At 38.3% G+C, this 27,914-nt stretch overlaps 1 protein-coding gene and 1 long non-coding RNA gene across 8 annotated transcripts in view; both read left to right on the forward strand.

Moving 5' to 3' along the window:
• Positions 1–27,914, forward strand: part of RABGAP1L (RAB GTPase activating protein 1 like) — a 774,838-nt gene that overhangs the window by 320,061 nt on the left and 426,863 nt on the right. The gene's annotated exons all lie outside the window — the stretch shown is intronic.
• Positions 299–27,914, forward strand: part of LOC115505458 — a 56,217-nt gene continuing 28,601 nt past the window's right edge. The window contains exon 1 of the long non-coding RNA XR_003966035.1: positions 299–1,111. This is a non-coding gene — a long non-coding RNA (uncharacterized LOC115505458). The remainder of the gene's footprint in view (positions 1,112–27,914) is intronic.

Genomic DNA, 27,914 nt, shown 5'->3' on the forward strand with positions numbered 1-27,914 from the left:
TTTATTAGCAAAGTTTATTCATCACAAATTTAAATTCTAATTATTATCTTCAGTTGGGAACACACAAGGATACTTTTGAAAAGTGTTAGGAAGAGAAAACAAAAAAATTTTTTTCATGTTTATTTATTTTTGAAAGAGAAAGAGACAGAGACAGACAGAGTACGAGTGGTAGTGGTTGGGGGTGGGAGAGGGTGAAGGAGGGGAGACAGAATCTGAAGCAGGCTCCAGGCTCTGAGCTGTCAGCACAGAGCCCGACACGGGGCTCGAACTCACAAACCGCAAGATCATGGCCTGAGCTGAAGTCGAAGTCGGATGCTTAACTGACTGAGCCACCCTGGTGCCCCCCAGAATACGGTGAAAAGTTGCCACAACTTTAAGGTCAAACCATGGACCAACATTTTAGATTATAGTCTCTTGTATAGCAAGAATAACTTTACGACACCTTTAGTAATAAATACCTAGACAACTCAAAGAGGCATGGCCACTTCATAATAAATATTGAGTTGAAGAACTGTTCCACATTATATTACTAAATGTCTATGATCTTTATATTTCCATTAGATTTTTTCTCATCAATTTGCAAAGAGTTTATTGTATAGTAGGACAATTAGCCCTTTTTCATGTAAGATGTATTATTACCTTCCTTGCTTACCCCTGGCCAGAATGTTATTAAGACAAAGCATTTAAAATTTTTATTCAGTCTCTACAAGGATTCTGTATCTTACCATGAGATTGAGTTTTTGCTTGGTTGCTAAAAAATAGGCTTGACTAAAATGTGAACATGTTGAAAATCAAATGGGCTGTGTTAATTTAATTTCCAAGGGAGCTATTTGAGCAGTTCAGCATTTGTGAAAATCTACACTCTATTTAAATGGACTTTTAACTTTCTTCATATGAAATGAGCCATGAGCTAGCCCATTAGGTGATTTTGAAAAATTCAGCATCAAGAACAATGTTATCCAGGACCATTTCCAGAATAATATTTAGTTGAACTGAAAATGCAGATTGATATTTTTTGCCTTCTGTGACATTAATTTGTCTTAAATGTTTGTCCTGTGTCTTGTGTTTAGTTGTTGATGTTAAACTGAAAACCCAGAAAGATCCATCCCAGGTGAGTGATGAAAATGTTGTAAGTCTAATTAGGAAGTATGACAGGGAAAGAAAAAATGTGATAGTTGCATTGAAGAGCATTTGGCCTGATTTCTGATTTTTTATTGTGAAGTCAGGAGAGTACCCTTCATGCTGTTTGTTTCACTCTATGAAAACTTTTCAATAATTTTTTGTGATTTTCAAAATAGTGCTGAGAACTGAACTCCCTGCAATAGAAAGGATAATACTAGAAAATTTACTGCCTCCAAAAAATCGAGTACAGTAAACAAAGTTGGTCAGTCATGTTTCCTTATTGTATTTTCCAATTACACAATTTCCTCTATTATCTACCAGTCTCCAAATTGTGTTTCCTAACTATAACAGGGGCAAAATCATAGTATAGAGGTATTCAAATGGTATTTTTCTGATTGTTTCCTATCAGCGTTCTCCCCCTTGCTTGTATACTCAAGAACTAGTTGGCACTATATACCTTTCTTTCACTCCTGCCTTGGCTGTCATGTTTTTGCAGCCACAGCACTTTGGTGGGGTTTACCTCTGCCTCCATAGGTTGCTGCTCTTTGATGTTTGTGCTGAGAACACTTCTCTTGACAACACAGGACCTCTGTGAACTGGCTAGTGTGCAGAATTCCTCCTATGGCAGGTGTGTGTTGCTTTCTCTGGAGTTCTGCAGAAGCATGCTGCATTCTGTAGTATCTTAGTAAAAATCTAGCTCTTCCCACCCCCAAAAATGGATTTGTTATAATGCACTACATAGATCTCAAATTTCTCCTGCCTTCTATTCCAAGTCCAAGAGATTTAAGCGACATCTTGTTCTCTTGTTTTGGTGTGGCATCTGCTTTCCAGAGCTGTGAGGCAATTCCCAGTTAGAACTAGGAGGTAGAAACAGCATAAGCTCAAGGGCATCCAGAGGACAAGATGCCATGTCAGTGTTTTCCCTTCCTCTAGCGTTTGTGGCCTTCTTTTTCCTTGGGATGATCTCTTACTTCAGAGATGCCTTAGAAGTTAATAGAGTTTGCTGGCAGCCTAGACATGCCTTGATGTAAGCAGAATTTGGCATATATAATTACATGATGATAGTATTTTTAAATTTTCAAACATTCTTTTAAAACCGACAAAATCTCCTTTACACACGGGCGCGCGCGCGCGTGCGCGCGCGCGCACACACACACACACACACACACACACACACACACACAAAAAACACGTACTGGCTGAGGTTCTCTAACTGAAGCAGGCTACAGAGTCCTGCAGTCATTCATCCCCTCCCTCCCCAGGCTCCTGCATAGAATGTGACAGGTTTTCGGAGATGACTGATCTCTTAACTCACTTGTTTTATAGAAGAGAAAAAGAACGCCCATAGAATCCAAGTCCATCATTTCTCAAAGTGTCTTACCAAACTTTTTCTAGACATTCTTGCTCATTTTCTTCTTTCTGAAGCATGATGGAATTAACTGTTAATATGGCATTTTGTGTACACAGATCATGTAATGCTTATCTTTTTGTTTTATACCTAAATGTTTGTGCTGTCCTTTTGTAGTCTGTAACCTCAGAGTCCATTTTTTAAAATTAATTTTTGATCTTCAGTGCCTAGGGTAATCTTAACATATATTAGTATGATAGTTAATTATCATACTAGGTAGTTAATACATGTTATGTTAAAATGAATATATTTATTTAATACTTTTCTTGGAAGTTGCGTATTAGTTGGTTGTCCTGTTAGTTTATGTGAGCTAGTTCTATTTCTTCAAGTAGATGGCTGCTCTTTTAAAACCTTCTTTATTTACCCCTTAACCGTAAATCCCAGCATAATAGAAGCACATTGATTAACCAAAGAGAATCCCATAGAAAATGTTAAGATAAGGTTGTTTTTACTCCTTTCTTAGTACCTCTTAAAATCCTCCTGACATGACAGGTGACATTAAGAGTGCTTCTTATTTCATGAGGCTGGTGGATAGAGAGGCTGAAATAACATGAATTTGTATTTGGGGTCTACTGTTTGTTAGCTTTTGACCATGTTACTTAACCTCTCTAACCACTAGTTGTATCATCTTTAAGACAGGAAAATAATGTCTATCATATTGTGATAAGTGAAGGAAATTACACATGAAGTGTTTAGGAGTACAACATGTGTAATAATTGATAACGCGATGAACCTGCTAGTCCACTGGTGTTTAAACTTTAATGTGGGTACAAATCACCTGGGGATCTTGTTAAATTGTAGGTTCAGATTTATTAGGTTTGAGATAATGCCAGAGATTCTTCATTTCTGATAAACTCTTAGGTGATCCTGATGCTCTGATCTAGAGACCACACTTGACCTAGCAAGGTGCTACATTATTCAGGATTCCTACTGTGCATTTTTTTCTTTTTCCATATGTTGAATGATTGATTGGATTGTCTTTCACAATGACTGTATATCTTGTTAGACATTGTGATTGTGTCTTTAAGGTAGTTAACAATAGTATCTTGGGACTTATACTTGCTTTGAACACCTCTTCTTGTTAAAATGCCAAGGGCATGATATATTTTATTGAAAGCTTGCACTGCTGAGTATCAAACATTTAAGAGCAAACAGCTAAGGTACAAATGATGATCCTGTCTACTTTTGGAGGTTTTGAATTCAAAAGGATACCAAGCAAGGCCTTCTGGCACATTAAGACAGATAAAGTTTTTAGCATTTTCTACCTGCTATGTATGAATTATCTGCAGGTCAAGAAATTATAAGTGTAAACCTAAATATCCCATGTAAAATGAATTTTGTAAATCTTCCTAAATTGAAACAGAAAGAGCACTAGGTTGGGAGATAAGAATTCTGGTTTTGACTCCAGCAAAGATTAGCAGGGTGATCTTGGAAAGCCCAGCGTTAATTCTAATTTTTTCATGTATTTGTGTTAGTTTATACAATGAACTTTTAAACAAAGCTCAGTTTCCTATGTAAGAATAGATCTCACCTATAACAATATTCTAATCCTCAGTATTCTGAGTTTACGTTTCAAACTTTTAAGTACTCAATTAGTTGATTATGCCTATGCTATATTTTAATTATATTCATTTTGTTAATAAGACTTTAATGATACATTTTGGGTCAATTTACTGACTCATTGAATATTTCAGATATTTCATCAAAATTTGAATATGTTTTTATAAAATGCAAATTAAAGCAAATGTAAAAATTCTTTGAACTATAATTATTTTCAAGTTACTTTCTTGTCATGTGTGCAAAATTACCTACTAATGTAAAAGACAGAAACACAAGAGATTTATGAATTCCTTAATATTGTAAAATACTCTTCAGTCCTTACGTTCAACTCTTGGCAAATACTGTGTTAATTTGTGAGTTACCTGCAGAAGCACAAATTAAAACATGAAGCAAGAAGATGGACCTTGGCCCTATTGGGAAAGGATACTTGGCTAAGCAGGGATTTATTGTGTTCATGCTATGAGAGAGGAAGGATTTGACAAGTTAATTAATTTGTCTTTTCTCTTACCTAAGTGCTTTCATTGCTCAAATCCTCCCCAAGCTCCAAAGCAGTATCTCTCTCAGTCTTCAGCAGCAGCCCACAAACCTTCAGGGGATTCTGACACTTATTTTGAGGGAGAGGGGTGAGAGATGTGGAGAAGCATTTCCCTGGGCTTGTAGAGTGTTGCCTGTGAGAGAAGGTGTTTAGGGTCATAGATCACACTGTGTCAGTGTAAGCAATAGATCCAAGTGGCAGAAGGCATTGTTCTTTGATAGAGTTAACTCAGGATATTTGTGATAGGTAGGGTTCTCTGAGAAACACAGTCTGCAGCAGTGTCCCCTCTTCACTGCTTGAGTACCATAGTCACAGGAGTAGAACTGGGTGTACTGAGACATCAAAACCATGCATAAGGGGCGCCTGGGTGGCTTAGTCAGTTAAGTGTCCAACTCTTGATTTCAGCTCACGTCACGATCCCAGCATCATGGAATCAAGCCCCACATTGAGCTCTGCACTGAGCGTGGGGAGCCTGCTTATGATTCCCTCTCTCTCTGGGGGCCCCTGGGTGGCTCAGTCAGTTGGGTGTCCAACTTCAGCTCAGGTCATGATCTTGCAGTTCGTGAGTTCAAGCCCCACGTTGGGCTCTGTGCTGACAGCTCAGAGCCTGGAGCCTGCTTCAGATTCTGTGTCTCCTTCTCTCTCTGCCCCTCACCTGCTCACGCTGTGTCTCTGTCTCTCTCTCGAAAGTAAATTTAAAAAAAATTTTTTAAATTTAAAAGATTCTCTCTCTCCCTCTGCGCCTCTCTTCTCCTTGTGCTATCTCTCTCTCTAAAAATAAATAAAATGAAAAAGAATTTAAAAGAATATGCATATGATCTCTTCCATATTATTATAAATAAAGTATTATTTTGGGTACCAGGTAAAGTACAGAAGTTCTTACTGGGTAGGCTTTTTTCTCTGCAACTGATCTCTATGTTTGAATAGTATCCAGACTATTGAAGTACATCATTGCAAGCTAAAATTATGCTGTTTATAAGCAAATAACCTTCACTCTTCTTTTTTTTTTTAAGTTTATTTATTTATTTTGAGAGAAAGAGTGTGAGACAGCGCGTGCAAGCAGGGGAGGGGCAGAGAGAGAGGGAGAGAGAGAATTCCTAGCAGTCTCCGCATTGTTAGTACAGAGCTGGATGTGGGGTTTGAACCCACCAACCGGGAGATCATGACCTCAGCTGAAATAAAGAGTCGACTTAATCAATTGAGCCACCCAGGTGCCCTGCTCCACTGTTCTTCTAAGCATCCTGGGGTTATTTTCTTGGTTCTGGCCATTGTCCTGATGTTTACATATAGTATAATCATCATTAGGATATTTAGGACTTCTGAGCAATGAAGCAAGCATCATATTTTTTACCTCATTTATAGAATAGAAAGTAGGGTAAATTTTGAGTTTAGTGTTGATGCAAGGTCAAAAATAAGTGATAGCTATTTCACATGATTTTCTGGTATTTGCTTTCTGTAGCATTGTTTTCAAACTCTGTTCTTAAGGTACTGAATTGGGAAGAGGTACTGAACATGTGAGAACATTTTCTTCCTCTGCCAATATTTTCATAAGCTTTGATGTATATTTCATATTTAAAGCTGTGATGTAATAATCAGTTAATATTGTATACAACAGGAATCCTGACATAATGCATGATAATAACAAAATTAGATTTATTCAAGAGGATAGTGACATTTCCTTGACTGTACATAAAACTTACCGTGTCCACAATAAGATTTCCAGTAAGCGCTCTGAGATCAGTTAGTCCTTAAATATGTGCTTAGAGATAAGGTGTCCAAAGTGATTTTTAATACGTATTTATATCAAACCTACATAGTATATTTTATAAATAAGCTGAATAGGTAGATAGTATTCCCAGAGTTGAGTGGTAATACTGTTATTAACCAGCAAAAAATTTGTAACTAATTTAACATACTCTTGTGATTAAGAAAATAGTCCTTTCTATGTAAAGTATTACTTACAAGACAGAATAATATTTTACCAAGAAGCATAATATTTAGATGTAATTTACACATTACCTCCTGTTTTGCCTATCTAGTTTTCAGGTGTATCCTTTGGTACTGTAGTCCTGTCTCTGATATGTTCCCCACTTTCTTAAAAAAATGACAACAAAAAGATTCAAGGAGGACTGTCTCTTAACATTTTGTTTATTTTTTCTAGCAAGTCTTTTTTTATTAAATAAGAAACTGTATCCCAACCTCAAGTGGTTTCATACATAAGAAAACAACTTCTAGATTGTACTAAAATAAATGAATAAGGTCTTGGTTATTCTTTATATCTTAAGTGCCTCTTAAAATTTTTTTTTAATGTTTATTTATTCTTGAGAGAGAGACAGAGACAGAGTGTGAGTGGGGGAGGGTCAGAGAGAGAGGGAGACACAGAATCTGAAGCAGGCTCCAGGCTCTGAGCTGCCAGCACAGAGCCTGACGCGGGGCCCGAACTCACATACTGTGAAGTCATGATGTGAGCTGAAGTCGACACTTAACCAACTGAGCCACCCAGGTGCCCCTTAAGTACATCCTAAATTGGGGGCCAAAGCAACTTGCAAAACCATTTCTATTTACGAAACCTCTCTTTTCCAGTTTTTGTCTGTTCTCAGTTGTATTTTGAATAACTTTTGTCTTCCATGGTTAATACAATGCTTGGTAGAGTAGAATGGGATATAGTATTATCATGAAAGTATTAAAATTCACCAAAAGATATTCAGAATCTTTCCTCTGCATTTCAACAGGACCTTGGCTGTGTCTATTTTACTATAGAGTGTATTTCAGGTGTTTACCACAATATCCTTAATATACTTTGCGGTTTACTCATATAAGGTGCCCCATGACACCTGCATCCAAGAATAAATAACTACTCTAGACCAGTACAGCTCAAGCTTTAATGTAAATATGAGTCACCTGGGGATCTTTTTAAACTGCACATTTCGATTCAGCAGAGCTGGGTTGGGCCTGAGATTCTGCATTTCTCACAAGCTCCCAGGATGCCACTGCTCCTATACTTGAAAGTATGGGTTATATCTGTATGTCTAAAGCCTCTTAATGCACATACCAAGTGTTCTAGGAACAGCTTGTTCTTAGGCAGTGATTCTCAAACTTTAGCATGCCCCAGAAACATGTTTGCTAAAAATACAAAGTCTGTTTTGGTGGGGCTTTGGAGTCTAGGAATCGGCACTTTTCAGAACTCCTCAGATTTTGATGCAGGTGGACTAAGACCACACTTTGAGAAATGGTACTTTAAAGTTTGGAATTGCTGTGGAAATTCACAGCCCTTTCTGGAATGGCAGCTTTTTAAAAGCCAAAGTTACAATGAAAAAACCCATCTGAAAGGTGATTGCTTTGGATGCCAGTGTAGTATTGGTTAATGAGGAAGCAGTTGTACAACTTTATATGTTTCTCTGTTGTGTCTCATCACCTCAGTCAGAAGACACATAATATTTTACAGTATATCAGTGGTGAAGGCCATAGTCTCATGCATCCCCTAATCAGTCCTGAAGGGGTCTTAATTGGATAATTGGTTGGAAGTAATAGGTGAGTAGGTACATTAAAGGGTGGTGAATGGATGTTGATATTGATTCTTTTCATGGATATTCTTACCAGGATATTTACTCTCTCTGGGTATACCTACTTCTCTGATATTACCTGCTGTTATATTCACCTAGTGTCATAAAACTAGCTGGTTCTCAACATAAAATATAGAGTTGGTTCTCAAGTTAAAACAAAAATTAGGAATTCCAATAACCTAATGAATTGTTTGTCATTTTAGTTTGACAGCAGTTAAATTCCCAAAGCCTGTCATTCAAGGTGAAATTTTGAAAATGACATCTTTTCACAACTTTAAAAGTGATTTCTCATCTACTCATGTCTCTTTCTCTTTTAAGGATGTGGGTGGTATTTATATATTACCTAATTGAGTCTGTGCAAACTATTTTTTTAAAAAGGGGTTGTACAGAGGTTGCAGTTATTAGATCATCTTACCAGAAACCATGAGTGCCATTAGAATACTCTGTTCAGCAAACAGTGTGATGTTAACCAAAGTGATTTAAAAGCTTTAGTTAGGATTAATCTATCATATGCTTAAATTTATTATCTCATTTATTCACTAATTTGCATATGATCTTACAACTCAGAATTTTTTTAAGCAAATAGAAGTGTACCCAAAAATGAATTATAGGATGAATTGCATTAAAGCAGATTGTAACCAAGGCCAGCCCTGGACAGAAATGGGGGATTAGTGAGCTGTGATCGCATTACTCCTTTTCTGCTTCTCTGCTCTCAAGAGCAAATTCCTTTGTGCTGCCTCTTGATGGTTCTGTTCCAGTTCCACAGTACCCCTCTGAGGTTTCCCTTGCCCTTGAGAATTTCAAGGTCTAGAGCAGAGTTTTGAAAACCATCATGACCTAACTGCTTTGTGAGAAGGATATTCATCACACAAAATACTTTAAGATCACAAAGATTAATTCTGCCTGAAGGGAAAGGGGAGAAGCTAGACAAATATGTGTAGGGGCAATTAACATACAACATAATCCTCTCTGGGATGAGGGTATAAACTAAGTGACCTCTTTGAGATGCCTTTCTGTTGTGAATTTTCTAGTTTATTAATAACCTAAGAGCTGTGCTTTACAATCTATAATATTCATACCTCTTAACACAAAGGTGGTTAGCTTTGGGGAGGAAAAGTGTCTACTGGCTTTTAAAACCAAAACATTTTTATTGCATACTAAGAAATAATTTTGCTGAAATTTAGGTAAGAATTTTGCTCTCAGTTAAGAGAACATGAATGAAAAAGAAATGTAAAAAGTATTTAAATTTTGTTACCATTTGTGTGTGTGTGTGTGTGTGTGTGTGTGTGTGTGTGTGTTTATCCATTTATTTTAAGAGAGAGAGCATGAGCAGGGCAGGGGCGGATTGAGAGGAAGAGAGAGAATCCCAAGCAGGCTCCGTACCACTAACATGGAGCCCAGTGTGGGGCTCAAACTCACAAACTGAGATCATGATCTGAGCCGAAGTCAGATGCTTAACTAACTGAGCCACCCAGGCGCCCAGTTTTTATTTTCTTATGGTGTGGGTGGTGACCATTATGACTATAGGATTTTATCTGGAGTTCTAATTTTGCTTGAAAGCCTGTGTGATTTTGCTTGTAGAATTTCCCAGGAAATTTCAAATTTGAATCTGGTAAGAATGAAGACAGACAGTATTTTCAATGGATATAGCCCAGTAGTCTATTTATAAAATGAAGTTAGGCGAATTTTGCCTCACCATCCCCCCCCCAAATTAAAATTTTAAAACAGATTATTAATTGATATTCTCAGCAACTTTATCATCAAGCTGTTTATCCTCGGGTATTGATTTGAGAGTTGCAACCTCTGTCTTTTGTATTCTTACTCTTTATCTGTTTAGTTTCATTGACTTCTTCCTTTGGCATATGGGGTACTACCAAACCATTCATCTTACTGTCTTGTCAAATTTCTTTTCAAAAACTATTTTGCTTTTTTAAACTACAGATTTATTTAAAAAAAATCTTTTACATTTACCGCCAGCCCACTCTGTAAGAGCTGCAATCTGGCTCCTGCCACCAGCACTTGACTGAGTGCTTATTTGAAGATCTCCAGCGATACATCAATTAAAACCCCAGTGGCCCTTTTCTCTGTCTTTGTGTTTCTTCATCTCTGCCACAGTTGAATTTTTGACCACTTTCTCCTTGAAATTCTCAGTTCCCGCTGTTTCCCGTTGAGTGTTCTACTCCACCCACTGGGACTTGTTAAATATGTTGTCTTTCTTCTTCTTCTTGTTCTTTTTTTTAATCTTCCTTCCATTTAGTTACACTAGGCCCCCACCTGAAATATCACCCCATACTTCTCTCTTCCTGTCACAGATCCTGCTGTGCTGTAAGGCCTTCATATGCTATCTTCCTTTTGAACTAAAAATATTCTTTCTCATTTCTGTATTATTTTCTCATTTCTCATCTCGTTCCTGCTTGAAATACTTTCAAGATGGGTTTTTTCCCTTGGCGGTATGATTTTGTACACATTTCTTTGCCACCCTCGCGATATAAATTACAGGAGAGAGGCCACCATTGCAGCTTCCTCAATGTCATGTATAGTTTATAACCTTAAATACTTGTTTAGTGTACTGTGGTAAGCAGAATAATGACTTTTCAAATATCTCCATGTTCTGATCCCCAGAACCTCCGAGTATGTTAGGTTACATGACAAAGGGGAATTAAGGTAGCAGATGGAATTAAGGTTACTAATCAGTTAACCTTAACATACAGAGATTATGCTGGATGATGCTGCTGGGCTCAGTGTCATCCCCAAAATTCTTGAAAATGTATGAGGGGATGCAGAAGAGAGAGTAAGGGTGATACAGTGTGAGAAGGGCTCAACTAGAGCTTGCTTGAAGATGGAGGAGGGGAGATAGAAGCAAGGAATGTGGCCAGAGTTTAAAAGCTGGAAGAACTCAACATTCTCCCCTTGGAGCCCCCCAGAAGGAACACAGCCCTGCTGACACTTTGATTTTAGCCCAGCGACACCCGGGTCAGATTTCTGACCTACTGAACTGTTAGGTGCACATATTCTGAAAATTCAGAGGCAATGGGATTAGAAAAATAGGAAAATAGATAAACTGGTTGTTTCAAGACTTCATTCTTTACAGGGAATTTATTCAGTTTCACAATATTTTTTTTTTTTTTACCTGGTTGTTCTAAAGATGAATTCTGTATAATGAAGTCATCCCAGTAAGAAAAAGCCCACATAGGATGTATTGCTTTCCTTTTATTTGGGCTTTATAATTTGAAAAAAAGATTAAGACATCTCCCATGTTGAACAGGGCTGCTAAATAATGGGACCTGTCAAGTGACAAAACTAAAACAATTCAGTTACAAGTTGATATCCTTTATTCAAAGGAAAATAGTCCATGAATTGGAGGAGTACCATGTCCCATGAGCAGTGGAACACTATTCTGGAGGGATTTGGGTGTGGTAAGAGTGAGTTTTATAGCGTTAGAAGAGGCAACTCAGAAACAGGCCATGATTGGGTAGGAGCTAGGAGGTCAGGAATTTCCGTAGCAGGCACATGGCTCCTATTTTCTTAGGCCCAGTCAGCTAGCTGAACCTGAGTTGGAAGACTATGATCGGCATATGTTGGGTTTTCTTGACAGTGAAGTGTTTTCCGTAAGTGCAGGTTGACTGACTTTTTGATGTATGACATGGACCAGGCCACAGCGGCGGCCTCTATTTTGTGGGTCCCTATAGATGAGCTAACTTTTATCAGAGCATGCTAAATATTAATTGAATGAATGAACAAATAGAGTTGTTGAGTGAAGGGAGTATGTTATTCATTCCCCCCCAAATTTAAATACTTTTAGTTTCATAATTGTACTATATTCTTCCCTCCTCTCTTAGAAATAATGCTTCCTTTACTTGGAGCCTTCCTCCTCTTTCCCTTTTGAATAAGTTCCAGTGGTCTTTAAAGTCTTGGTTTAAATGTTAAGTCTTTGGGGGAGGGTTTCTTAAATTCCTTCAACACTCACTACCCTGTCTCCCCCTTTTCCATGCTAGTTAGGTGTACCTACTTTGTGTTCCCATAGCACTTTCTATTTCCATCTTAGCCTTAACACACCACAGTCTTATTACCCATTTAATTGTCTTTCTCTCTAGACTATATGCTCCATGAGGTCAAGGACTCTCTTTTTTGCTCACCATTGCATTCCTGGAGCCTGGTGTAATGTGTATTTAATAAATGTTTATTGAATGACATTCATGAAATATAATAGCTATCTCAAATGTGTAAAATAACACATTTCATCTTAGCAGATATAAAATATTGTTTTCAGATTCTTTATTTGCTTATCTGTTGATGTTCATCATCCTACCCAGTATTAGACTTAATAGTTTTATAAGCAGAATGCAATCTCTAGTAGCAAAATCTACTTTTATTTTTAAGTGAACTACTGAAGTTTATTCAGACTTCAAACTTGACAGTTAATCTCAAGATTTAATCTGTTTCGCCTTTCATATTTGAATTTAAATATTTCTTGGTAGCTGCCATTTTACACATAGATATTATTTTTCAAGAAATAATTTTACTCTCCTGTGACTTTTCTACATTGGAGTCTAGTATTTTTGAGAGCATATATTTAGAACATTGATTGTGTGTAATTTTTTTTTTTTAGAGAGAAAATGGCATTGATCTGTTTCTTGCTTTTTGAAAATAATACTCTGTTGGAGGCTTGGAAGGGTTTTTGTAGAATTAAGTGGGCTTATGTCGGTTGATGGTCTCCTGCCGATGAAGCCACAACCACCTTCAGCCAGGCTGCCTTTGTGTTGATGTACTGTTTTTCCCTTGGGCCAATAGATGCTGTTTCTTGTAAGATAAGAACATGGTTGGGAAGGAAATTTGTTCTGTTTTGCTGCTATTTAAAGCACTGCGGCACCGGTTGGTAGACCTTGATACACTGTTCATTTCATCTGCAGTTGAATTATTATTGTTGTTATGTTTTTTTATTAGGGAAAAAAGTTCCTCTGAGAACATTTCTACCAAGTAGTTATAATTTACAAGAGGTTTCATGGTTTTCCATGTGAGGTGAAATGATTCCCTGGAGATTTGGGTCTCTTTAATTCAGTTTCAGAATCTTAACCACTAGCTTGTTTTGCCTCCAGTTTGCTTGATTAAAGTTAATAAAGCCAATTTATTTCTTCGTTTTTCATTGTTATTGTGGAATTTTAAGTTGACCAGTAGAAAGAATTCCTAACAGCCCGAATCTTTTGTCTTCGAGAATATTGTTCTAAGCTACTTTTTCTCCCTCTCTCTGCCTTTTACATGTTTCCTCTCACTCTGCCTTCACTTTGGCTTTCATTTACCCTGAGACTGAGGGCTGCAGGAGATAACTATTCATAGCCAAGAAAAAGGGGAGAGGGTTTTGGTGTATACACAAATCCAGATGGGGGAGACTTGTGAGTCAGGTGTGACACATCTTTGCCAGGTCCTGCCTACTGAGGGATGCTTCACTTCTGCAAGAACATCTTTGGTGAGGAACTAGCTTAGCTTTTAGCATTTATCACCCTATTACATCCCTCAGCCTCCTGTTAGAAGAGATGAATTGCCCCAGGAAACTGCTAACTTCCTTGACATATATGGGGCCCTACACCATGGTTTGTAAGGCTTCTAGTGAGTGTTTGCTTCAGTCTGTGGATTCTTTCTACCCTGTATTTGATGGAAACTAATCTCCTTCTGAAACATATACCATGAAATCTCATTGTTCCAGTTGACCTTCTTCCAGTCTCATAAATTCATGGAATGGAAGTGTATCAGAGTGAAACTTTGCCTCGTTTCTATGGTGATGTGAGGAATCTTTTGGGGATATTAAAACAATATATTTTTGTTCAAGCATATCTTTGTTCCTATTGTTTCAGGGCTTCCCCATCTACCCATGGAATCATTGGCATGAATTATTTCAGGATGAGAGTAGATACAGTCTGAAATAAAGGAGTCATTTGCTCAGCTCTGGGTTTTTTTAAGTAAATTATTATTTTTTAATTTTTTTAATATTTTTTATTTATTTTGAGATGGGGGAAGGAGCAGGGAGAGAGGGAGAGAGAGCTCACGAACTGTGAGATCATGACCTGAGCCAAAACTGGGAGTCGGACACTTAACCTGGGCCACCTGGGCACCCCAAAGTAAATTATTTTCTTAATGTGAAATACATGTGCGGTAATAAAATCCAAAAGGTACAAAAGCATATAATTTTATATAAATCTTTTCTTTCTCCTTTCCCCTCAACATGCCATTACCCTTTGTCACTGTCATTCAGTTCTGTATACACAAATGATACATCTTTTACACTCTTGTACACGTTGCTTTTTTCACATATCTTTGCTGTAGTTCCATATCAGTACATATCAAAGTACCTCATTTTTGGTGTCAGTTTTAGTAGCCGTATCTGACTGGTGAGTGGTTCAGTTCCTAATCTTGGGCTTTAACAAATAATGCTACAGTGAATAACCCTGACCATCCATCATTTTGTACTCATACAAATTTATCAATATGAGAACAGAGTCTAATATGTTTAAGTCTGAGTTTTAAATTTTGGGGGGTTTGTTTTGTTTTGGTCTCCAAAATAATACTGATGACAGTCTGGATTTGCTGAAAGAAAGAAGGATGTTCCAAAGTCTAGAAACTGCTCAGGACGTGTTGAGAGCAAAATTTGAAAATCTCTACATAATTTCACTATCCGCAATGGTGTATGTATATATGTATATGTATGCACACACACACGTTTGTAGGCAATTTCTGGTACCAGAGGAAGAAATACTTTCCAGTGCTGAGAAGAAGAGCCATAGATCTGTGTCTTCACTTTCCTACATAACCTTTTCAGAGGCTGCAAATTAAAAGTAGGAGACAGGGATGTATTGATGATTATGATGGTAATGATAAAAACAATGAGTTAGCTTCAGGAGAAAATTTGAGAACGCCAGGGTTATCTGAGAAAGCTGTCTCTCTAGGGGCAGAGAAATTCTAAAAGCACTGGTACACTAGCCAAAACAGAGCATGAGTACCTGGACCTCAGAACCAGAGGCTATAGAAGATTCAAGGTTAGCCAAAAAGACTGGCAAAATCTCAGTAGACATGAACATAAGACACATAGTGACTAGGCGGAATGACAAATGTCCAAGGAAAAGCGAGTCAGCTGCCTGGCCTGTCGCAAGTGAATCAGCACTCCTCTCCCCTCAACCACGACCATGAGACAATTCAGCTTCCTCCATATAACTCTTTGCCATCCTAAGAAAGAAGGTGGGGTGGAGAGATTCCTTAAAAAAGTTGGATTTTTAACTGGATGACTGTTTGCCTGAAAGAGACTGCTTTACAAACTAGGAGAGGTTAAGTTATATTTGGTTGTAAATTTGTAACAATTCTCAACCCTATTCCATCCATCCCTGTTAGAGCAAATGGATGCTTCAAAGCAAAATTACTTAAATTGTAGAAAAGACCTGGTATTTTATATTTTTGTACATCTGAGTCATAGTACATACGTTTCATCGCTCCTCTCTGATGTGTACACACGATACTCACACACAGTGCAGAAGAGTATCTCTCTGGTTACTTCTGCCATGTGTAAAGCATATCCAGAGATGAACGATGGATTGCAACAAACATAAGTTTCTATATGGCCTCTAGTGTTTTTGGTGGAATTCTGTTTGAGTATAAGTATAGTAACTTCTGATTACCTGTAGCTATCTTTACCAACCTATTCCGTCATATACTCACCGTATCACAATTACCTACATATAGTCTCTTTTTATCAGATATGGTAATACCGAATATTAATGATTGCTATTTGTGTTCCCAGCACTGCGCCCATACCTAATGTTTTGTGAGGATCACTTCATTTATATGAGAGGGGTGGCACAGAGAAGTTAAGGAACTTCGTGTGCATTTTAAAGCTTTAGCTCACATTCTTAACAAGGAAGCTATATTGCATGCCACCACCTTGCACTTTTGCTTTCAGCCCTTCCTTCGTAATTGCATGGTTTTGTGTAAATTCTTTGTTTTCCCATTCTCGCTTTCCCCCATCCTCTTGTCCCTTTGGTTTTCTGGTCTTTCTGTGTTGTAGGAGTTCTGTTTCCCTCCTTGTGTCACCTGAAGTCTTTCTGGTACGCTGATTTCTGTTCCTCATGCTTCTCCTCCCCTCCCACTCTTTGCCCTTTTGTCATTGGCAGCTTCTTGCAGATTCCCTTGCTCTTTTTCTCTCTTTCTCAGTCCAACAAAGACTGCTTAGAAAGAGCAGCAGCCTTGTCATTTGAACAAAAGATTCCAAGAACCCTGTGTAGGTTGGCTATTGATTTGCCTAACTGAAAAACTGGTTAGCCACTTCATCTGTAGTTGAGCATCTCTATTAATGTCAGGGAATCACATGTTACAGTATTAGTAGCTCTGACAGTGACCACCTTCACATTAATTTTACTTGCTGATTTCTATCTCAGAGGTATACAGTGATTATTGCACTATCTCCCAGAAGGGAAAATAAAAGCATCTTACCTTACAGGCTTGATTTATTTTAAGATCCTGTTAGTTTCATAGGTACTACTTTCATCACATTTGGAAAACCAGTTTTATATTTTTATTCCACATTTTTTAACTTCTAAATCATGCTTAGAAAAAATGTTGTAATTAAGCCCTTTAATTTTTTTTTTTTTTAGATTTAAGCTAATTGATTTCTATTTTTTCTTTAGTATTGAAATACGGAAAAACAGCTAAGGAAGAGTGAAGTTACATATAAATTTACATGTAAACCTATTAAAGAAATATGTGCATGCATCTATAAATATTAACTATGTATGATTATGTATGTAATATGAATACGTTGGTTAGGTATGTCAATTGATAAAGAACTTGTAGGAATCAAATTCTCCTGAAGATGAAATGATAAAATTTACATAAAGAGTTTAAGACAGTGTCAGGCACATGTTGAGAATAAGTGGATGGTAGCCATTGCTAACAGTGGAGGTGGCCGCAGCTCAGTGTTAACCTGAAACATGATCATTTACAACTTTCTTAGCTTTCTCCTTATGTCTTTAATATCTACTCCTAGGACTCTTCTTTAAGTCCATATGTTATAAAATTATAAATTGTAGACCCTTATAACTTTTGGACTATTAAGAGTCACAGTCATATAAGTATAAAATTTTGGAGCTGTAAGGGAGTTTTGGGTTCATTTAACCCAAACCTCTCATTTCACAAGGGAGAAAATGATACCCAGAGAGGTTAAGTGATTTACCCAGAGTAAATTGCTTGTGGCAGTTTTCCTGACGCGTGGAACAGTGTCCATTTTACTGTTCCATTCTGCTGCTTCTGTACCATTCGATTCAAATATGAATGGGGCTGTGCTAATATGGTTGACTCACTTGAGTCCTTATTCTGTACCAGTTACCATGCTAAATTCCCAGATACAAAGATGAGGAATACAGAGTACCTACAACATTCATAGTGAAAGGAACTGAGTGGCAGTCATAGGAGTGTGGTATTACAAAAGTGGGGTATATAAATAAGCATGGTTAAAAAGGAAGGACAGGAAGTAACGGTTATGAAGTGCCTATGTGACTGGCAACTCGCATACACTGTCATTTAATGGTTGACATAACCCTCTGATGTAGGTGTTACTACCCACAGTTTTATTTCTTGGCAAAGCTCGGTGCCTGATTTAGGAGAGGAGGCACAGTAGCCCTGAGTTCCAGTGAAAAAACTCAGTGCTTGCCAGGACTTGGAGCTTACAGAAAAGATTTGGTAGATATTGGTTGGTGAATGGAAACGATGAATCATTGAGACTTCACTTCTTTTTTTTTTTTTTTTTTTTTACCTTCAGCTCAAATTAAAGACCAAGTTGCTTTTTTTGTAATTTGTTTTCTATAAATCTATTGCCTTAATTGAGTGGAAGGCACTAAAAATTGTCTGATTTCTTAGAAGACTAACCTTAGTGATCTGAACTGAGGAATAAACATTTCCTGTTGTAAATGTACCTCTCTTAGTTTTCTTAGTGTTTCTGAGTCAAAATCTAGGGCAGGGGCCAAAGCTTGGGAAAGACACAAAAGCTTCCACATCCGTTGAGACTCTGCATTTTCTAAACTACTCATTTATTTTTGCCACTTGGTTTTCCCTCCCTATACCTTTATAATGTATACATTTTTGGAGAGGAGCTATGTACTAACAATTAGGATCGTTTAAAAAATGTTTCTATTGCAGAAGAATTTCCTTTTGTAGGTGTTTCTAGAACACTTGTTTGCTCTGGCTTCCAAAAAAGGTTTTCAGCGGAGAAAAAATATACCCCTTTAAAAAATATTTTGTACAGTATGTGTGCCTTCTTTTTAAGGGAAAATACCATTCTGGGATTCTTAGGAAATCTGAATTTATTCCCAAGTTTCAATTTTTAAACATAGTGGAGCTGGTCCAGAAGATATTCAAGGTTTTTTTTATATCTAAAACTCTGCTATTTTATTGGAACTGTTGATGATCTTTGTAAAGTAAGAAATACAAAAATATTGTGCAGAGGTTATAAAAATTATAAATAGAAAGTTATATTAATAAAAATGAGCATCACAATTGCTGCTCTTCATAATTATCAAAATGTACAGAAAAATAAATTTCTTGACATAGTGAACTTTTTATAAGTAATGGGTACACAGAAAGTTCATGTAGTTAGTATAAGCAGCTAGAACACCAGGCAGAAAATTATCAGCCAGACTTATCCATATAGTCAGCGATTGAAGGATTCCTCTCTGGGAAAACTGACCATTCCAAAAGAAGACTCCCAAAGAACTGGCCAGCTCACTGCTTTGTGTGAACAACATGTATATATTGCATACCCACCCAGTAAGCTTTATTGAAGGGTATGCACGTTATTTAGAAATATGTATGTAAATACAGGAAGAAATAGTGAAAGGGATTGAAAATAATTTTTTCAGGACTACAAGTGGGGAGGGATGGGACAGAATCCTGCTTTTCATTTAAGCTTAATAGTACTATTTAAAAATTATGTACATTTATTACTTTTAATTTTAAAAAAGTCTTTAAACAAATGAGCATAGGGAAAAAGAAAAAGAGTGGGGGGCACACCCAAAAACAGACTCTTAACTATAGAGAGAGAACAACTGATGGTGGGGGGGGGGTAGAGGGATGGGGGGGCGGAGGGTGGGATGGGTGAAATAGGTGATGGGGATTAAAGAGGGCACCTGCTGTGATGAATACAGGTGTTATATGGAAGTATTGAATCACTAAATTGTACACCTGAAACTAATTTTAAAAATCTCTATCAGAATTATGTTTTTTGAGAGGCACCTGGGTGGCTTAGTCGGTTAGGCATCCAACTTCGGCTCAGGTCACAATCTCACAATTTGTGAGTTTGAGCCCCATGTTGGGCTCTGTGCTGACAGCTCAGAGCCTGGAGACTGCTTTGGATTTTATGTCTCCCTCTCTCTCTGCCCCTCCCCTACTCGTGCTCTCTCTCTCAAAAATAAACATGAAAAAAATATGGTTTTTGACATGGCATTGACATATTAGGTGCTTCCATGTATCACTGAAGATATACAGAATTTGGCAAATATATAAACAAAAGGCATGAGAGATACCACAGAAAGTATATAGATGTTAAAATGTACAAGCACATTCTAACACTCCATTCTGTTAATTTTTGTTACCTGTTTTTAGGGAACAACTATGGTAGATAATTGATGTTCACAGATAATATCCATCTCTTTAATGTTATCAGTAGTTGGAAAACTTTCACATGGCAACTTTTTACTATAGCTACAGTCAAGAAGTCAAAGAAAGAAAGAAAGAAAAAAGAAAACCAAAAACCACAACAAATTGATTTACTGTCATGGCACACTCTGGTGGTGGTGATCATGTAAAAAGACCAGATGGGGAAAAATAAAGTAAATGAGAGTTGCAGTGGCCTTGATAATCTATAGGCTAGTGAATGGGTTCAGAGTGAATCAGGTGAGGGCCCTGGGGGTCAATAAACCCTATAACTTGACTGGCAGATAATAAAATGTCACTGAATTCTTATTTATTGTTAAGTATATTTAATGTACTGTATTTAATATTCACCAAATGGAACCATCTTTCACACACGGTTATAAGTTTTTTTAAAGTCAGAAACCACACTTTATTCAGTTTTTGTATCCTCTACAGCATAGTCATGTCAGTAAAGGGATGCTTTATCATGAATAGATTTTCACTACCTATGAATTAGCATGTTGTAGCTGTGTTTCAAAAGCGTCTTAGATTTGTAAGGGCACAAACACTTATATGAGTTTTATGATATCTTGAATAAATAAAGCATTTCTTTTTCCTGATTTCACATATGTATGGTTTGTGTTAGTGATAATAAAGACTTGGACGTTTTTCACTTTGTTGGAAGGGGAGCCCGTATCTTCCCTACATTATTTCAGCAGCATGTTGCCGTAAAACAAGGCTCAAGATCCCTTATCTATTATTCCCCCCCACCCCTAAATTCCATGATCATGACAGAGTACATTTTTTTAATGTGGTTTTCTACAGTGGGCTTTCATTACGCCTTAACATGTATTTAGTAAATCTGTTATGTACTTTTGTTTCACAGTCCTTTGCCTGTTCTCTGAACCAATACAATTATGCAGTTTACTTTGCTATTGAATCTTGGGGTTATTTTCCTCTTAATATAGTTTTTCATCATTTCTGCAATGTTCTCTTTGGAAGAATCGTGATTGCTTTGTAGCTAAATGGTACCATAGCCAGAGAAAAAGTGGTTAAGACCTGCTGACATATGATGAATTGGCATGTCATTTGCAATTGTGTATTCTACCCAGTTCTCTATTTGAGGGAGATGTTTTCTCCCAGGAGTGCTAGAGAAATTGTTATAGCATCATTCCTCAGAAAAGTTATTCATAGAAATGTAGCTGAGAGACACATCTAGTCTGAGGCTATCTCAAGGAAATGATTGTCCTTTCTGAACAAATTTCACATATCTTTATTGGAAAACTTATTTTCTTCCCATCCTGGAAATAATGATATTAAACGTATTACGTGACTCTAAAGAACAGTGACCCTGAGGTTCAAGAGGAAGATGGCGGCGTAGGAGGACGCTGGGCTCACCGCGCGTCCTGCTGATCACTTAGATTCCACCTACACCTGCCTAAATAACCCAGAAAACCGCCAGAGGATTAGCAGAACGGAGTCACCGGACCCAAGTGCAGACGAGAGGCCCACGGAAGAGGGTAGGAAGGGCGGAGAGGCGGTGCGCGCTCCACGGACTGGCGGGAGGGAGCCGGGGCGGAGGGGCGGCTCGTCAGCCAAGCAGAGCCCCCGAGTCTGGCTGGCAAAAGCGGAGGGGACTGACGGACTGTATTCCAACAGCAAGCGCGACTTAGCGTCTGGGAGGTCATAAGTTAACAGCTCTGCTCGGAAAGCGGGAAGGCTGGAGGACAAAGGGAGGGTGAGCTGCTGAGCACCCGGACGACAGAGCTCAGTTTGGTGGGGAACAAAGGCGCTCGCCAGCGCCATCTCCCCCGCCCATCCCCCAGCCAAAATCCCAAAGGGAACTGGTTCCGGCCAGGGAAATTGCTCGCTCCGCGCAAACACCCAACTCTGTGCTTCTGCGGAGCCAAACCTCCGGCAGCGGATCTGACTCCCTCCGGCTGCCACAGGGCCCCTCCTGAAGTGGATCACCTAAGGAGAAGCGAGCTAAGCCTGCCCCCCCTGCCGCCGTGCACCTTGCCTTCCCACCCCAGCTAATACGCCAGATCCCCAGCATCACAAGCCTGGCAGTGTGCAAGTAGCCCAGACGGGCCACGCCACCCCACAGCGAATCCCGCCCCTAGGAGAGGGGAAGAGAAGGCACACACCAGTCTGACTGTGGCCCCAGCGGTGGGCTGGGGGCAGACATCAGGACTGACTGCGGCCCCGCCCACCAACTCCAGTTATACACCACAGCACAGGGGAAGTGCCCTGCAGGTCCTCACCACACCAGGGACTATCCAAAATGACCAAGCGGAAGAATTCCCCTCAGAAGAATCTCCAGGAAATAACAACAGCTAATGAGCTGATCAAAAAGGATTTAAACAATATAACAGAAAGTGAATTTAGAATAATAGTCATAAAATTAATCGCTGGGCTGGAAAACAGTATACAGGACAGCAGAGAATCTCTTGCTACAGAGATCAAGGGACTAAGGAACAGTCACGAGGAGCTGAAAAACGCTTTAAAGGAAATGCAAAACAAAATGCAAACCACCACAGCTCGGATGGAAGAGGCAGAGGAGAGAATAGGTGAACTAGAAGATAAAGTTATGGAAAAAGAGGAAGCTGAGAAAAAGATAAAAAAATCCAGGAGTATGAAGGGAAAATTAGAGAACTAAGTGATACACTAAAAAGAAATAATATACGCATAATTGGTATTCCAGAGGAGGAAGAGAGAGGGAAAGGTGCTGAAGGGGTACTTGAAGAAATAATAGCTGAGAACTTCCCTGAACTGGGGAAGGAAAAAGGCATTGAAATCCAAGAGGCACAGAGAACTCCCTTCAGACGTAACTTGAATCGATCTTCTGCACGACATATCATAGTGAAACTGGCAAAATACAAGGATAAAGAGAAAATTCTGAAAGCAGCAAGGGGTAAACGTGCCCTCACATATAAAGGGAGACCTATAAGACTCGTGACTGATCTCTCTTTTGAAACTTGGCAGGCCAGAAAGAATTGGCACGAGATTTTCAGGGTGCTAGACAGCAAAAATATGCAGCCGAGAATCCTTTATCCAGCAAGTCTGTCATTTAGAATAGAAGGAGAGATAAAGGTCTTCCCAAACAAACAAAAACTGAAGGAATTTGTCACCACTAAACCAGCCCTACAAGAGATCCTAAGGGGGACCCTGTGAGACAAAGTACCAGAGACATCACTACAAGCATAAAACATACAGACATCACAATGACTCTAAACCCGTATCTTTCTATAATAACACTGAATGTAAACGGATTAAATGCGCCAACCAAAAGACATAGGGTATCAGAATGGATAAAAAAACAAGACCCATGTATTTGCTGTCTACAAGAGACTCATTTTAGACCTGAGGACACCTTTAGATTCAGAGTGAGGGGATGGAGAACTATTTATCATGCTACTGGAAGCCAAAAGAAAGCTGGAGTAGCCATACTTATATCAGACAAACTAGACTTTAAATTAAAGGCTGTAACAAGAGATGAAGAAGGACATTATATAATAGTTACAGGGTCTATCCAGCAGGAAGAGCTAACAATTATAAATGTCTATGCGCCGAATACCGGAGCCCCCAAGTATATAAAACAATTACTCATAAACAGAAGCAACCTTATTGATAAGAATGTGGTAATTGCAGGGGACTTTAACACCCCACTTACAGAAATGGATAGATCATCTAGACACACAGTCAATAAAGAAACAAGGGCCCTGAATGAGACATTGGATCAGATGGACTTGACAGATATATTTAGAACTCTGCATCCCAAAGCAACAGAATATACTTTCTTCTCGAGTGCACATGGAACATTCTCCAAGATAGATCATATACTGGGTCACAAAACAGCCCTTCATAAGTTTACAAGAATTGAAATTATACCATGCATACTTTCAGACCACAATGCTATGAAGCTTGAAATCAACCACAGGAAAAAGTCTGGAAAACCTCCAAAAGCGTGGAGGTTAAAGAACACCCTACTAACGAATGAGTGGGTCAACCAGGCAATTAGAGAAGAAATCAAAAAATATATGGAAACAAACGAAAATGAAAATACAACAATCCAAACGCTTTGGGACGCAGCGAAGGCAGTCCTGAGAGGAAAATACATTGCAATCCAGGCCTATCTCAAGAAACAAGAAAAATCCCAAATACAAAATCTAACAGCACACCTAAAGGAAATAGAAGCAGAACAGCAAAGGCAGCCTAAACCCAGCAGAAGAAGAGAAATAATAAAGATCAGAGCAGAAATAAACAATATAGAATCTAAAAAAAACTGTACAGCAGATCAACGAAACCAAGAGTTGGTTTTTTGAAAAAATAAACAAAATTGACAAACCTCTAGCCAGGCTTCTCAAAAAGAAAAGGGAGATGACACAAATAGATAAAATCATGAATGAAAATGGAATGATTACAACCAATCCCTCAGAGATACAAACAATTATCAGGGAATACTATGAAAAATTATATGCCAACAAATTGGACAACCTGGAAGAAATGGACACATTCCTGAACACCCACACTCTTCCAAAACTCAATCAGGAGGAAATAGAAAGCTTGAACAGACCCATAACCAGCGAAGAAATTGAATCGGTTATCAAAAATCTCCCAACAAATAAGAGTCCAGGACCAGATGGCTTCCCAGGGGAGTTCTACCAGACATTTAAAGCAGAGATAATACCTATCCTTCTCAAGCTATTCCAAGAAATAGAAAGGGAAGGAAAACTTCCAGACTCATTCTATGAAGCCAGTATTACTTTGATTCCTAAACCAGACAGAGACCCAGTAAAAAAAGAGAACTACAGGCCAATATCCCTGATGAATATGGATGCCAAAATTCTCAATAAGATACTAGCAAATCGAATTCAACAGCATATAAAAAGAATTATTCACCATGATCAAGTGGGATTCATCCCTGGGATGCAGGGCTGGTTCAACATTCGCAAATCAATCAACGTGATACATCACATTAACAAAAAAAAAGAGAAGAACCATATGATCCTGTCAATCGATGCAGAAAAGGCCTTTGACAAAATCCAGCACCCTTTCTTAATAAAAACCCTTGAGAAAGTCGGGATAGAAGGAACATACTTAAAGATCATAAAAGCCATTTATGAAAAGCCCACAGCTAACATCATCCTCAACGGGGAAAAACTGAGAGCTTTTTCCCTGAGATCAGGAACACGACAGGGATGCCCACTCTCACCGCTGTTGTTTAACATAGTGCTGGAAGTTCTAGCATCAGCAATCAGACAACAAAAGGAAATCAAAGGCATCAAAATTGGCAAAGATGAAGTCAAGCTTTCGCTTTTTGCAGATGACATGATATTATACATGGAAAATCCGATAGACTCCACCAAAAGTCTGCTAGAACTGATACATGAATTCAGCAAAGTTGCAGGATACAAAATCAATGTCCAGAAATCAGTTGCATTCTTATACACTAACAATGAAGCAACAGAAAGACAAATAAAGAAAATGATCCCATTCACAATTGCACCAAGAAGCATAAAATACCTAGGAATAAATCTAACCAAAGATGTAAAGGATCTGTATGCTGAAAACTATAGAAAGCTTATGAAGGTAATTGAAGAAGACTTAAAGAAATGGAAAGACATTCCCTGCTCATGGATTGGAAGAATAAATATTGTCAAAATGTCAATACTACCCAAAGCTATCTACACATTCAATGCAATCCCAATCAAAATTGCACCAGCATTCTTCTCGAAATTAGAACAAGCAATCCTAAAATTCATATGGAACCACAAAAGGCCCCGAATAGCCAAAGGAATTTTGAAGAAGAAGACCAAAGCAGGAGGCATCACAATCCCAGACTTTAGCCTCTACTACAAAGCTGTCATCATCAAGACAGCATGGTATTGGCACAAAAACAGACACACAGACCAATGGAATAGAATAGAAACCCCAGAACTAGACCCACAAACGTATGGCCAACTCATCTTTGACAAAGCAGGAAAGAACATCCAATGGAAAAAAGACAGCCTCTTTAACAAATGGTGCTGGGAGAACTGGACAGCAACATGCAGAAGGTTGAAACTAGACCACTTTCTCACACCATTTACAAAAATAAACTCAAAATGGATAAAGGACCTAAATGTGAGACAGGAAACCATCAAAACCTTAGAGGAGAAAGCAGGAAAAGACCTCTCTGACCTCAGCCGTAGCAATCTCTTACTCGACACATCCCCAAAGGCAAGGGAATTAAAAGCAAAAGTGAATTACTGGGACCTTAAGAAGATAAAAAGCTTCTTCACAGCAAAGGAAACAACCAACAAAACTAAAAGGCAACCAACGGAATGGGAAAAGATATTTGCAAATGACATATCGGACAAAGGGCTAGTATCTAAAATCTATAAAGAGCTCACCAAACTCCACACCCGAAAAACAAATAACCCAGTGAAGAAATGGGCAGAAAACATGAATAGACACTTCTGTAAAGAAGACATCCAGATGGCCAACAGGCACATGAAAAGATGTTCAGCGTCGCTCCTTATCAGGGAAATACAAATCAAAACCACACTCAGGTATCACCTCACGCCAGTCAGAGTGGCCAAAATGAACAAATCAGGAGACTATAGATGCTGGAGAGGATGTGGAGAAACGGGAACCCTCTTGCACTGTTGGTGGGAATGCAAATTGGTGCAGCCACTCTGGAAAGCAGTGTGGAGGTTCCTCAGAAAATTAAAAATAGACCTACCCTATGACCCAGCAATAGCACTGCTAGGAATTTATCCAAGGGATACAGGAGTACTGATGCATAGGGGCACTTGTACCCCAATGTTCATAGCAGCACTCTCAACAATAGCCAAATTATGGAAAGAGCCTAAATGTCCATCAACTGATGAATGGATAAAGAAATTGTGGTATATATACACAATGGAGTACTACGTGGCAATGAGAAAAAATGAAATATGGCCCTTTGTAGCAACGTGGATGGAACTGGAGAGTGTAATGCTAAGTGAAATAAGCCATACAGAGAAAGACAGATACCATATGGTTTCACTCTTATGTGGATCCTGAGAAACTTAACAGGAACCCATGGGGGAGGGGAAGGAAAAAAAAAAAAAAAGAGGTTAGAGTGGGAGAGAGCCAAAGCATAAGAGACTGTTAAAAACTGAGAACAAACTGAGGGTTGATGGGGGGTGGGAGGGAGGGGAGGGTGGGTGATGGGTATTGAGGAGGGCACCTTTTGGGATGAGCACTGGGTGTTGTATGGAAACCAATTTGTCAATAAATTTCATAAAAATAAATAAATAAATAAATAAATAAATAAATAAATAAATGCCAAAAAAAAAAAAAAAAAAAGAACAGTGACCCTGATATACAAACAATGCTTGTTTTATTCTATATAACTTGCAAGTCTTGTTTAGTTGTGTTCATTTTGTTAGGAATGAAAAAAACTCCACATTTGCGTTTAATTAAATTGGAGTGACATAGTATTATGCCATCTTTTAAAAACTACTGGCAAATTTTAAAATGTTCAAAGTACTATATAAATAGGGATGAGCAAAGTCTATTCAGGGCAAGGTAATTAGAGCATATTTGGCTAGAAGATCTCCGAGTAAAAATAGCTAGTCTCAGATAGTGTTGGAGAAAGGTAATTAAGGCTTAAAGAATAATGATGAAAACCTTTTGCTCACATACCTTTTCTTTATTTTAGGTTTAATGCCTTACATTAAAAATAATGAACCCTAGCCTAGAAATCTCTGTGTAATCAAAACTAGCCCAGTATGGTACTCCTCAGTAAGATAAATTATAATACTCTATTCTATATCTCTGATGAAGAAGAGAAATGCATGTGGCCTAGTAACATAACAACTTACATGTTAAAAACATTTATTTTGCCTCTCTTTTGTCATATTTCAACTTCATGTATATTTATATATGTAATCCCCTGCCCCCCCTTCTTCCCTATGTAATGTACAAGAATGTGTTACAATTATCTAAGTTGAGATTGCTGGATCTTTTATGCTCTTCTAAACTCTCTGATAATCACTTATCACCCTTTTTCCCCAAACCTTAAATATAGGCA

Source organism: Lynx canadensis, chromosome F1, assembly GCF_007474595.2.
Source record: "Lynx canadensis isolate LIC74 chromosome F1, mLynCan4.pri.v2, whole genome shotgun sequence".
Classification (NCBI taxonomy): Eukaryota; Metazoa; Chordata; class Mammalia; order Carnivora; family Felidae; genus Lynx; species Lynx canadensis.